The sequence below is a fragment of the Triticum dicoccoides genome, chromosome 7B (assembly GCF_002162155.2).
Source record: "Triticum dicoccoides isolate Atlit2015 ecotype Zavitan chromosome 7B, WEW_v2.0, whole genome shotgun sequence".
Classification (NCBI taxonomy): Eukaryota; Viridiplantae; Streptophyta; class Magnoliopsida; order Poales; family Poaceae; genus Triticum; species Triticum dicoccoides.
Genome location: NC_041393.1, coordinates 630,221,917 through 630,235,652, shown reverse-complemented (window position 1 = coordinate 630,235,652; position 13,736 = coordinate 630,221,917). Strand labels below are relative to the sequence as shown.

General features: G+C 43.9%; 1 long non-coding RNA gene across 1 annotated transcript; it reads right to left on the bottom strand.

The window, feature by feature from the left end:
* Positions 1 to 7,146: 7,146 nt before the first annotated feature.
* LOC119341167 lies at positions 7,147 to 13,559 on the bottom strand. The gene is made up of 5 exons (XR_005164942.1): positions 13,128 to 13,559; positions 12,894 to 13,019; positions 11,668 to 11,876; positions 7,781 to 7,911; positions 7,147 to 7,330 (listed from the first exon to the last, which is right to left on the bottom strand). It is a non-coding gene; the product is annotated as an uncharacterized LOC119341167 (long non-coding RNA).
* Positions 13,560 to 13,736: the final 177 nt, after the last annotated feature.

Here is a 13,736-nt window from a genome sequence, read left to right as displayed (position 1 = left end):
TCTCCTTCCCTTCGCCTCCTCATCAACTTCCCCCACCCGCCCACCGGCCAGGGCCGCCGACGCAAAGCCCCTTGTGGTGGCCGGCGGCAGGGCCCTGTTCTTCGCGCGTTGGGTGGGCCGGTGCAAGGCTGTCTTGCCAGGCAACGGAGTTAGGTGGGCGCGCGGATCGGCTACGCAATGGTGGCGGCTCATGGTGATGACGTCCTAATTGGGATGGTGACGCTGTGGGGGCGCCCGTTGTACGCTGGCTACGTGCCCGCGGCGGCGTCGGCGGGTCAGATCATATCTGACCTCGAAATTGCGGCGGCGGCATGGTGGGCCTGTCTCTGGTCAGATCTGATCAGTCTGGATTCGGTTGTCGGTGGCGGTCTCGTGCACAAAATGCTACATGGAGGGTCCTCGACCGGATCCGGGTGAAAACCCTACACTTGGCACGTTGCCAAGGTCGGCGATGGCAGCGTTTTTCTATGTCGTCCTGTTCTTGAAGGCCTCGTCGGGGACAAGCTCTAGTCCCCTATCCGCTATCTTCAGGGGAAACTCTGGATCATTCGATCGGATGACGGCTGCGCTCATGTGTCCTACCCCTCTTGAGAGCGTCATTCTTGGATGTGTGCGTAGACTCGATGGACCAGTGGATGGCATATGAGGTGGAGCGGCGTTCCTTGTGACGCATAGACGTCGTGGAGTGTCGGCGGCGAGGCACAACAAAGTCTCGGCGATGGATGTGTGATGAAGAACGTGTGTACGAAGGAGGCGCTGTCTGGCGATGTGGGGGCGCCGACGGCAGGCCTGACAAGGTCACTACGTCAGTACTTCCTCTGAAGATGGATTGATGGAAGATGGCGACGACGACCTATGAGTTCGTCAGACCGGTCAGTGCCCCAGAACCGACATGTGGCTTGGTTGGGGCCTCCGGCTTTAGATGTTAGACTAGGTGAGAAGTCTAGGTATACGGCTCACACTATCTGCACCCCTTTATCAATGGAGAGGACTAGCAACAGATCTTGACAAGATGACGGCTTCAGACATATTGATGTATTACTTTGTGAATGATTAATAAAGTTTCTGCATGCATCTTCCAAATGCAGAGGCCGGGGTCATCCTCCTTTTCTAAAAAGAAATGCTCTACCAGCTTTCCGGCCATTGCAGTGTCTTGACTAGTGAATATACTTCGAGGATGCTTATGGTTATGTATTGAAATAAGTTTAACAAAAAACTCAAAAAGAATTATGCCTCATGATCAGCACCAAAATATTTCTGAAATGATTGAACCCAACAAACCCTCCAAACGGAATATATTCCTCATTTGTTCCCAAATGGCATCAAATCTCACACCATCACCAAATTTTACATAGTCAATAATGATCATTTTGGCATCACCCCAGAAGTGGTTTTCTATTTGTTCTTTGCAGTCTAACTGAAATGCAATTGGAATGGTTGGTGTTCCGCGGGCCCGATCAAATATTAGGTCCCTTTGGCGCTCTGTTTGCAAATAGTTCTTGTGAACCCGATGTAGAGAAGATTACCCGACAGTCTATTCTACGGTCTCTTTCGTCTACACATTTCACAATATTTTCTAGTTTCAGCTTGAGGGTTTCTATATGTATGTTCTCTTTCGTCTACTACCTGGTGACCCACTTTGAAACCGGTGTTCAGACTAGCTTCGGAGTCTGTACTGCTACTATAGGATGAAGTCGAATATATACGTGCATGTCATGTTTTGGATTTGCAAGCAGTGATGGAGTGCTAGCAATGATAAAAGAAGAGCCAGTCTCGCGAAAACTCAAAACGGTGCCCGGGCTCATTTGCTCCCTCTCAGCAAAAAATTAAAAAACAATACTAGAAAAATTCAAAAAATTCCAAATTTTTTTGTGGTGGTAGATAATTTGACGCGTGAGGTGCGCCCCAAAATTTATCTCATTTGGACATCTGAGCAGCTCTCGGCAAAAAAAGACAAATCGGATCAAAACAGTGCGTGAACAGTGAACATTTTTACAGACCCTGATTTTGTCTTTTTTGCCGAGAGCTGCTCAGATGCTCAAATGAGATGAATTTTGGGGCGCACCTCACGCGTCAAATTATCTACCACCACAAAAACATTTGGAATTTTTTAAATTTTTCTAGTATTTTTTTTGAATTTTTTTCTAAGCGTGGGTGCAGATGAGCCCGGGTGCAGATTAGCCGCACTCCCAGTCTCGTGTCTACCCAGCATCAACTTTCGATCAATTTCAACCAGTGATATGCATTCCAAGGCGTTGTGTATGGATGTCCTTTTGTATTTGGCCGAACAATCATGAGAGGGAGACTCATCGAGTGAAGCTTTAAACAAAGAAGAGGATGAGACATGAGAGAAGGGACGAGGTTGTTAATTTATACACATTGATCTTCTGCTGGACCCACTGTACTTACGTAGGAGTATTTTTTTTATTTTGTATTTCAACTTGCATTCACTTCTTAATTTCAAGAAGAGAAGTGTGGTCCACATCCCTACGCTCATGGATCCATCTAGATTTAGTGCGTGCTCGCCAACATGTGCACTAGTTGCCTTCCCTCCACTCTCAGACGGTATGGTAGTCTAACTTCTAACATGAGTACTTCCATTGCCCAGCCTAGAGCTAGCCTAGCTTGACTGACAACCACGATAATAATGAGACTGGTGTTCTCTTTTGCTACTTGTCAATTTGTTTAAATTGGCTTCGGAGGCATCGGGACAAATCGTATCCACGAAAAGCACACTGCTAGTGCGTAACCAGCTGCCAGATCAACTGTTTACACTAGTTTCGTTGTTTGAAGTATTACTAGAATGCGTTTGAATACATGCATGGTGAGTCATACATTTCAGAATAGGGCTGGAATGACGGCTATGATTAAAGAAGTAGTCTCGTATCGACACAATTGCAGCTTTTGGATCTGATGTAACTTCCGCAAGCGAAACTGCTTTGCAGACGACAAAGGCATGCACGACAGCTGCACGACGGGAGTGCTGGCCGTTTGGTACCATTTTATGATATGGATGGACTAACTGATATGCACTGTCGTGCAGAAATCGTCTGGAAACCATTGTGTGTATAACAGCACTATTCCGCAAGTGATGCATGCGAAGGCACTATATGTGTTTCGTTGCCTTTTTGTACTGGTTCGGAGAAAAAATCTCGGCGATCAGGAGGGAGACTCACCGTGGTCAGGCACAGTCTCAAACATTGATGAATGCCAGTTCTTTTTTGTTGCCATATACTAGTAATAAGAACAACAGCTTTTTAATTTTTTGAAAGAATATCATCTGTAATGTATGTACCACTATTTATTTCCTTCTGTAACGAGGAGTAACAGAAATCAATTTGTCAATCTGTTGACCTGATCATAGCAACCGCTTAACTGGAAGTGATCTTTTTGCTCTTCCCGCTAATATAATGCATGCATATTTGAACTGAATTGATTGTCTTACATTACATATGGCCGTGTAAATATGATCTAATGTTGCCGTGAACATTTATAATTTTTCCTACCATGGCTTTCACTAAATCGTTCATCACTATTCATACCAACAATTATGTTTAGTATGTTTGTGTTGACCTAGCAACAATGTAGAGGGTTTGGGGGGTCATCTTCTGTCAATGATGACAAGAAGGTACCCCCCCCCCCATACCCACCCATATACGTACGGCAAAGAGCAAACTCTATTAATTTCGAGCTATGACAGAAGCACATCCACTCTAGCTGCTCGGACGATGTGTATGACTGCTGGGGATCCCTGCGCAATCCCACGGTTGGCATAAAAGGACTGTTGTCATAGTGTGCATGCAGATAGACTGCAACGACACATCTTTGGTAGCGAGGTCTATGTTTTGCACACATCATGGCACACTTCCAAATCTAGGCCATCCTCGTGGAGTAAATTTATTGCAGTTTTTCTAAACGCCTGTTCAAGTCAGCGTTATATCTTTTTCTTATGTTTGTTGCTTGCATACAAGGCCCGTCGTGTGGTTTTGAATTTATAATTTTCGTGTCTTAGTAATGTTGAATCAAGTTTAAATATGATACGAATGAACTTTTAGTTTCTCATAGCATATTGGTTTCGTTGGATATTTTTATCTCATGTCATCTTTTTTAATGATGATTTAAGATTGAACAGAGACAGGCGTATAACAATGCGTGTTCAAAGGGGTAGCCTCTTCTCAGGAACGAGTATCAGAGGCGGACCACGACAACTATTCAGAATATCTACAATAAAATTGTGACATGGGTTGTTAGTGGGAGAAGGAACCTGAGACCGCAGCCGATTCTGCTACAAGGAAGGTGTGTAGAAGATAGTTGTAGCAAGCATATAAGTCACTCTAGAAAAAGTGTGTAGATATTGTTGTACTAGAGATCCGTTCCTATATTTCATTGAGATGCATCGTTGAATAGTAGTATGTGGGATACGTGAGGAATAAAACATAGTGGACAACACTTCGTGACTGAGCTGGCGGAGAAGATGTCAGTGGTGGAAGCGGACATGTTATAGAAGATGTTGAGGGCGACATCAGAGGAAATGCCCAAATGGGTTTCCTCGGAGCCGACGAGAAGGATGCTGCAGCAACACATATTGGGTTTATTTCCAACCAGAGAAGAACTTATAAACAGTATATGTGCGATCCATTCATTCTTTCATTTGATCCTTCCCTATTCCTGTCAACTCGGATTCGTTTTCTTTTGCACTTACGCATGGTTTTGATGCATCAATAAATTTAATGACATTTAATTGCAATGAGAAATATCGTATATCCATAAACTTCACATGTTGTTTTTCAGAAGAACATGATGTTCTTCTTTTTCTTGTGAGCATAAGCGAGACCCAAGACATAATTTCATGCTGAGAGTTCGACTTATTTAAATTTGTATGAAAAAAACACTTGCTGCTAATAATGATACAAGTTCTGGTTTGATGCAATATTATCTTGCATGTATACAGATTGAACAAAATATATGCCAAAGAGGAATATAAAGCCTTAAGTTATACTAAAAAATGACATAGGTTTGCTATATGTGTAGAATAGTATTTTTTCTCCTTTGAGAATCTACTAGCTGGAGTGGTTGTTGTCCATATACTTGTGAAAGTTGGCATGATCTTTGCACGAACCAACTCACAATGCTATCTTGAGCAGTGCTTTATTTACATAAGTATCTTTTTTTAGGAAAACACTAGGTTAAAAGCCTACTACAAAAAAATCAAGAGAAAATTACAAGTGTTATATGTATGCAATTTACACGGGGCTATCTAATGTTAGAGTTACATGCCTCGTGTATTTATGTATTCCAGCTCTATGGATACGAGGAGCAATGGTTCTTTTAAAGTATTGCATTTATAAACTTTACTTTTTAGATATTGTATATTTAATGTCAAGTAATTATAAATGCCATTTACGATCACAAACAATCTTATCGGATGACTGATTTCATGGCCTTCAAAGAAGAGATATCCTAGAAGTTGGGCATAGCTGGAGGGGCCTCAGTCTTTTTGAGCTAAGAAAAGTAGGTGGGGCTTGTGCAAGCTATGAATAGTAGATGGGGAAGTGTTGAAATATTTTGTGTTTCCATGGTTCCTAAATGGTAGGAGGTATGTGTAGTAACTCGTATGGTTTTTAGTGGCTAATTTCATGTGTAATAGTTTACGAGAGAATTGCAAAATGCAATCAAGTGTCTGGCTGTAGAATCTTGGAATAAGGGAACAAAATCCTACATGTGTTGTCTTTAATTAACTGATAATAACAATAGACATGTTTCATGAGATGATTGGACTTAAGCATAAAGCGGCATCGATGTGCCACCTATCATTTGTAATGCACAATAAATAGTTATATTTGTGTACCACTTTCTTCATTTTGTACATTACATCTATAGTATATGTTATCGAATTACATATTTTATCGAACTACATCACAAGTGAAGTGGATTTTAATTATTATTATTTTGTTATTGGCTATCTTTTCTATACATGTGAAATTTGATATGCAATCAGTAACAACCAACCTGCAATGAATAGGAAGGCATAGTAATGCAATGCTATGAAATTACCCAATATCGAATACTGATAAATAATATCAACAACAGAGTGTTCTCATTTTTCAGGCCCATGGCAATGCACGAGCACTCTACTAGTATTAGTATGAATACTCACTTTTGCCAGAGCTGAGCGGAGGCCCGTCGCCGAAAAACTTTGGTAGGAGTGGAGAAGTATGGATCAATATCGAATTAGGTCACCACTACTATATATATCCTTTCTAAGTTACCGCACTGGATAACTTAATCAGTTGTAAATCCCCAGCATTTGTAACCTCTTCCAATATAGTGAAGTTAGTTTCGCTGGCCAGCGCCCGTGTCCTTTTTCCTTCGCAATTGAGGGGTTTTCCATGTTAAAAAAGTGTGTCCCTCTGAGTAGATTTGTTCTTCATCGCTTATTTTGCATGTCGTATTTCTAACAACACCTCAATTTTACTCACATCAATGTTTAATCGTTTTATGTTCTTATTACGCTTGAGCGTATGAATTAACTACCCCGTTTTATTTGCATTCCCTCTTTATATCTACTTGTGATGGCATTCTTATTTGTGCAAGACCTCCATCCACTACAAGAAATATGTCAACTTATGACCATCACTATTGGTCACTGAAAGGTCATGATTTTTCATTTGCGACATTTTTGTGACCAAAAATAGAAGGTCAAAAGCTGGCGGTCGTAAACTGACTATAGCGACCTTTCTTCTGGAATGGTAGTAGACGTTTATGACCAAAATATGTCCACTGTGGCGTTTTGGTCACTAGCAACCTCCTCAGGCCACGTAGGCATCCAGCGTGGCAATCTGATGTGGCGCAAGAATCAGCCCGGTCCGATTCAGCGTTTTACATGGGCCGAGCCCAATACTTCGGCCTTTTTAATGTATTTTTTTCCTGCTATTTTTTACTAGCTACATGGGCTTGGGCCATTGGTTCGGCCTTTTTTGCTTTCTGAGGTGCAGCCTTTTTACATTCTATATATTTTTTATTTTCGGGTTTTCTTTTTTTTTTGTTACATTCAATTTTCAAACTATTGTAGTCAACTGGATGCACATTGATCTAGGCACTAGGTCCCAAACATCATGTTTTAATTTTTCACAACTTGTAACTCAATGATATACCAATCAGAGAACACATTTTAAATATATTCAAATAACAACCAAATCACCAATATACCAATCAAGTTTATTACATTCCACCAATCACAATATAACCATACAATATTACACCAATCACAATATAGCACTCTACAGATAAAACGCTCAACAAGTACAATGATCAAATCATCACATCCAGCCTGCAAAACATCACATCCAACCACATATTAATGATCAAATCAATGAGACGGCAATAAAAAACGGTGCTCATGTATGAACGAAAATAAAATAAACAATCTTTGAGGCCATAGCATGTGCTACAAAAATCTTAACAAATGCATAGATGTCCACACAGAGCACATCCTACATGCACCAAGCATTAGGCATATGTTTAAGAAGACAAGTAATTTGAGATGGAAACAAGTATAGCTAACAATCTGACATGTGTAGTAGCACCAGCAAAAGAGCAAGACATGGAAGAATTTACAAGAACAACACCCTGGGAGGCCAATTACATGTACATGAGGTACTGCTGCTAGTGTATAACAAAGCATGAGTCCAGCTTGTGTAGGAGCAGAGCATGAGTCCAACAAAGCATGCTATAGGAGCAGAAAAGAGGGAGCTAGGGGTAGGAGATGGAGCCAGCTCACCGAAGAACTTGAGAGTCTAGCTTGGGTCCTTGTTAATCTGTTGCTGCTCCGGTAGCTCTCGTGTGCGGGTATAAGATCAGATCCAACTGACTGGAAGCGGCCGTTTGTCGAGCGATTTTTCATTTCCTGGTCTGCAACAAGAGGTAAATGCTAGAGATTAGTAACTGCTGCCAAACCCAATGTGACAAAGAGGTAAGCACTATAAACTAGATTTATAAAAATTAACAGTATAAGTAAAAGGCAAAGCCTGTGCAAGTTTATCAGTACAAACTGGATTTATAAACTATAAGAGTACATTCTGTATCCGTAAGCTGATGATATATGCAGGTATAATAACAATCCAAAACAGAGAAGAGCAGATATAGATACATGGCTACATCTAGCGCTGGATAAATATGAATAGAAAACGAATTTGGAAAATAATGCAGAGAGAGTGGGTTCTCTGTTGTCAGGCTTGTTTCTTTGGACTTTTATGAGCACAATATTGTTTTGAACCAGATCTTGGCTGGAGCAGTTTGGCATGATCCTAGACGCTACAAAGTTGAGGAAGGCATGAGTCACATCACACTTGTATGCGCAAACAAAAAGATGGGGTGGCAAGATGGCAGGCAGAGCAAACCTCGCTCCTTCACGCACCTCATCTTGTGCAGCACCGGCAGCGAGGACGACTCCAGCTCCTCGTCCATCCCGTGGTATCTACCCCTGCCTCTGCCTCCTTCCACTTGCCACGGCCAGGCGCACAACAGGCTGCAAGCGTGATCTGCAACCCAAGGAAATCTCTACTCCTATAAAAGATTGAGTTGGTGGTGATGGTGTGCCTGCCAACTTGCGTTTACGGACGTCCGATCTGTATCCAACGTACAAGAGACAATCTGTGACAATTTTGCAAAAGACGCCCAAACTTCGTAGACATTTACAGATAAGGCCTTCTATATTCTGCCCAATCTCTCTGTCGGCTCATCCACCCAATCTCCAGAGAAAAGGGGCGCGCACCGCCGGCCGGCGGCGGTGGAGCCGATCTGGCGCGGTGGCCACCGGTGCCGGCCACCCCCAGCGCATCTGACGCCTCCCCTCAACCCCACCCACCACAGAAACCACAATCTCCTCCTCTTCGCCGTCTTCTCCGTTGCCTTCACAATCTCCTCCGACGCAGGCATCGGCAAGCACGCCGCCGATGTCATTCTGCCACCAGCGCTTCTCCTGCTTCGTCCTCAACTGCAGCAGGGTTCCATCGCTCACTATCTCCACAACCCCCCCTCTCCTCGCCATCTGTTTTTTCCCCTTTTACCCGTCTCCTTCGGCTACCTGCGCAAGTACACCACCGACGTCGTTGATGCCCCAACATCTCTCCTATCTCCTCTCTTTCCTTCTACAGCAGGCCCACCGCCCGCCCACCACCACCACATTCCCCTCCTCATTCCCGTCCCTCCCGACGGCTACTTCTAGAAGTATGCCGCCGCCTGCGACCTGCTCAACTCTGAGGCCATGACGCCACCTACTGCTATTTCCCCTTCCCGGCCGACGCGCTCCACCCCCTGTTCTGGTGTGATGGTTGATGTGGAGGTGCTACGGCCTTCCCTTGCCAAAACTTATCCCGCCCAGCCCTTGGCGCCTCCCGAATTCAAAATTTGCTGCCACCAAGTCTGCGCCTTTTTGGAACCGTCCAGAAACCACACTTGTAGCCCAATATAAACCAGGTGGGTATGCAGATGGGACTCATACTGCCCGAACTAGGCCCAAGAAGCCATACACTGGTCACACTCTCACATATTGAGATCAATCAGAGTGTGAGGAGGTAAGATTCGCTGCCCTTCTCGTTTGGCGTCAAGGACCAAGGTATGGTGGTCTGACAAAGATTAAAATCTCATCTATCTGACTGTCTCTCAACAGCTCTTGTTTCATTTCTGTCAGGCAATCCTTACTTGTGCAAATGCAGAGATAAAGCGTTAGTGGTAATATGGAGAACTGTCTTCTGTGCCCAAGTCACCACTTCTTGAGAAATGAAACTTTAAGTATTAAAAGGAATCACAAGCGTTGAATAAAACTCTTAGAGTTATAAGTGCAGCATGCTTCATACTTCATCATTCTGGACATTTTTGCTGTGAATGTATTTTGTTTTCCCACCACCGGCTGCAAGTTACGAATCGTAATATGGGTCCTGCTTGTTATGATAGGCTCTTGTGAAATGCTGTGAAAATTTGATTCTGTTTGGGTTTGTACTTTTTGGCTACCAAACCTATGCATATCATTTGTTTTATCCGTATTGCTTACCAGATGATGATGAAATTTATCATGTGGAATTTCATATCTGAGTCGCAACTCATTTAGTGGTATGCTCACATCCGTTAAGTGCTTGGAGCAAGGAGAAAGCTCGAAAGATAAATCATAAGTCGAAACTGTGTGCCTATAAAATCCATATGTGTCTTTGAATTGTTTTTTTAGTAGTTGTCTTTGTTACTCTTTCTGTTCAGATAAAACATATGATGCCTACAACAGGTCGTTTTGTCATCAGCACCTCTCCTTTGCTTGGTAGCTCCAGTCCAATTTTTCAGGCTGCACCCTGGATATTTGTTTCCATGCTGTCTGTTATCGACATTTTTTTTTGTGCAGAAACCTGGTTGATGTAAGAAGTTACAAGTAGTCCAGTACTGATATTTATGTATGTCCGTACATGTGAACTCATCCCTTCTATATACATATGTTTCAAAATCATTTTTTACTTGACATTTGGTTTCTTTGCTCTGTACAATGTTCTGCAACTGTTGTCCATTGTTTTTTTCCTTTGCCTAATTATACTACCGACCTCTACATGCTCCTTGTTTTGCCTGTCTAAATATACTACAGGAGACTATATATATGATGTCTTGATTGTCCGATGTGCTTTTAGGTGAGAAGATGAAGTACTGGTTGTCTGATGTTCTTTTAGGTGGAAACATGGATGAAGCAAGAGCTTAGGTATTCAGTCAAACACTTGTACTTCAATCTTTTTTCTTTGTTCTGGAACCATAAGTGTGTGCTCAGGCTATATGATATGTTTGTCATTTGGATATATTAATTGCTGCCATTTACCTTCACATTTAAGTCTGGTTTGCCTAATATACTAGCACAAAGTGAGCTGAATCCTTGGATAAAAGGTAATATAATAGCTTGTTTTGTTTTCTAGAGCTGTTCAAAGGAAAGCAACAATTCCGTTGCAGTAGTTGCTCTAAGGCTGTACATGATAATATCTATTGAAGATCGATGGCCGTGCCAGTGATTTGGGAGATTTGGCGTGAGCGCAATCGCCACATTTTTCACAAATTAGAGTTGTTAGCTTGCCATTGACGAAGCCAATGTTGGAAGAATACCGGCGCACGACACATCATTCAGTAATAGTAATCTAGCTTGGTGGTCCTCGGGCATTCTGTGTGTTTCTCCTTTGCCTTTCCGGTGTTTTGTACATTGTTCACTCATGTCAATAAAATCGAAGTTGTCTGGTGCAATTGCCAAATGTTTATGGATAGATTTTCTATTTGCCACATTTTCTGTGTCCCCTCAATATGGGAGAGCAATGAGAAAACTGTGACAAGTCTTCTACAAGTTGAAAATGTGGAAGAAAATGTTTGGCTTCGACAAGGGGGTTATTAGTTGGAAACCATGTGTTTGATTTTGCTCAGTGTGTATCTACCAATGATATAACATCACATTGATCAAGATCTTGGTACGTCTTTTGTTGTTCATTAGACTGCTGACCCTTGAGTAAACAATGTTCCACGAGATCTCTTGTAATTCCGTGGCGCAGCACGGGCATCTTACTAGTTAGTAAAGAAGCAAAGCAAGCAGCAGCGCATGAGAGGATGCTGCAAAGTACGGACTTGCAGGATGGGGAAGGAAGGAGGAGGGCGTACCTTGGGCGTCTAGGTCCAAGGGCCACCGCAGACGCTGCAGATCAGGCGTCTCCTACCTCGCCATCTTCAAGGGCCACCGCAGCCACGAGGTCCCTGGAGTGCCACGCCCCGCTGAGAAAGGGGGGTGGACGGGATGGGATCCAACCGACGCGGCTGGCCTCCATCTCCATTGCGCTGCTGGTGCCGCAGCCGTCGTGGTTGTCATTTGTCTTCCAAGTATAAAACATCAAGTGCACAAACTCACATCAGTTAACATCATTACAGAATTTCAGATAACATGTTTACTGCAGAAATCAAGCATAGGCAGTAGTGCTGCTAGTGTTTCTTTCTGCGGTTGTGTTGGACATGCAACTCAATTTCTGTTTGTTTCAGACTAGCAGACCAACATGGTATCCAATGGAAAAAAGCAAACAGGGAAAACATTTTAGAGCAGAACAGTCACACCCTTTTTTGTTTTGTACGGTGTAAATTATTTATCTATAAATTACATGAAATCGCCAATAGACACAGACACACAATTAATGCATGCCAATCAAGCAGCCGTATAATAAATTAGAATACAATCTTCGGATAATAATGCTTCAAGAAGAAAAAAAATGGAAGGATATCATGACAAAACTAACAAGTTTCTTCATACTTACAAAATTACCACATGAAGGAAAGGGCAAATACTATCTCTGTAAAATTTACCACATTTTTTTAGTGGATTACAGTGCTCGAATTGCCACTGACACTGGACACAAGCAGCTGCACAACTAATGCATCAGCAAACAAATATATGGGAAATTAGCAAACACAAATATCTGTTGCTTCCTGAAGCGCCCCAGAGAAATATGCACCACACAATATTACGGCAAACACAATGGGGATATTTCTTCACACAGAACAGAAACCATGCATTGGCAGCGCTAAACTAAACCAATTACCAAAGCATGCTCATCTTCAGAAGAAATGCAGGTCACATCAGAATATATATCGAAGCTGATAACACATCACATGGAAGGTTATGACTACTGAAGGTACAGGAGAAACTAATACCATCCAACCAGATATCCATGAGACTATTGTTCAGACGAACCAAACCCAGACCTAGGAACAACAAGCAGGAAAGCACAATGCTCCATCCAGATCAAGACAGGGTAACCACAGCAGCACGGGGGCACCGGAATTGGACCGCGCGAGCAGATCAGGGGCGAAATTGGGGGATTCGGGAGGAGGATACGCACCCCAGAAGCGGTGGTTCTCGGTCATCTTCCCGGGCGAGGGAGGCCGGCGATCAAGATGGCCTTCTCCATCTTCAGAATCTGCTCCCGGGTGTAGGCGCTGTCGGAAATCAAGATGAAATCATTCACCTGCAAGCGTGCACACACACAGCGATCAGAAACGTGGACTCGATGAACGAACGAACGGACGCTGGTGAGTGGAGAAAAGCAGAGGGATGGATTCAGCTTTTTACTTACCTCAGGAGCCCAAATCTCCTCGGATCTGCACGCGCCTGACTGGATCGAGATTGAGAAGGGGAGAGGGTGGGTGCAGCAGTGGTGGATGACCGGCATGCGGGAGAGGCGACGGCGTCGGTGTTGGGATAGAGGGAATCATGAGAGGAGGAGGATCTGGACCGAGGGGAGGAAGGGGACGGGCTTGGCGGATGCGGCAGCGGGGGGAGGTAGTCGCGGAAGAAGGCGAGGGTGGTGGCGGCGCTCGGCAGACGAGGATGAGAGGCTGGTGGCGTCGATCTAGATCGGGGAGACGGCGGCTACGCGAGGAGGCGCGGATCCAGCTCTACAACGCGCGCGGATCCGGAAGGCCCGATGTGGCCGTGGCGGGAGAGCCACTTGAGGGCGGGGAGGCGTGGGGACTCGGGCTCCTCACCGTCGATGGCCATGGTGCGGGGGGGGGGGCGGCAGGGGAGTGGGTGGATGGGAGGGGAGAGGGAACGGGAGGCAGAAATCACATATCTGACCTCAGGCAGAAATCAAATCACAAACTGACCTGGTCACGAAAAAAATTTACTCTGCTGACCCTTTGGTGTGGTGCCCGACAGCCGGACGCCGCACCCTACTGTGCAG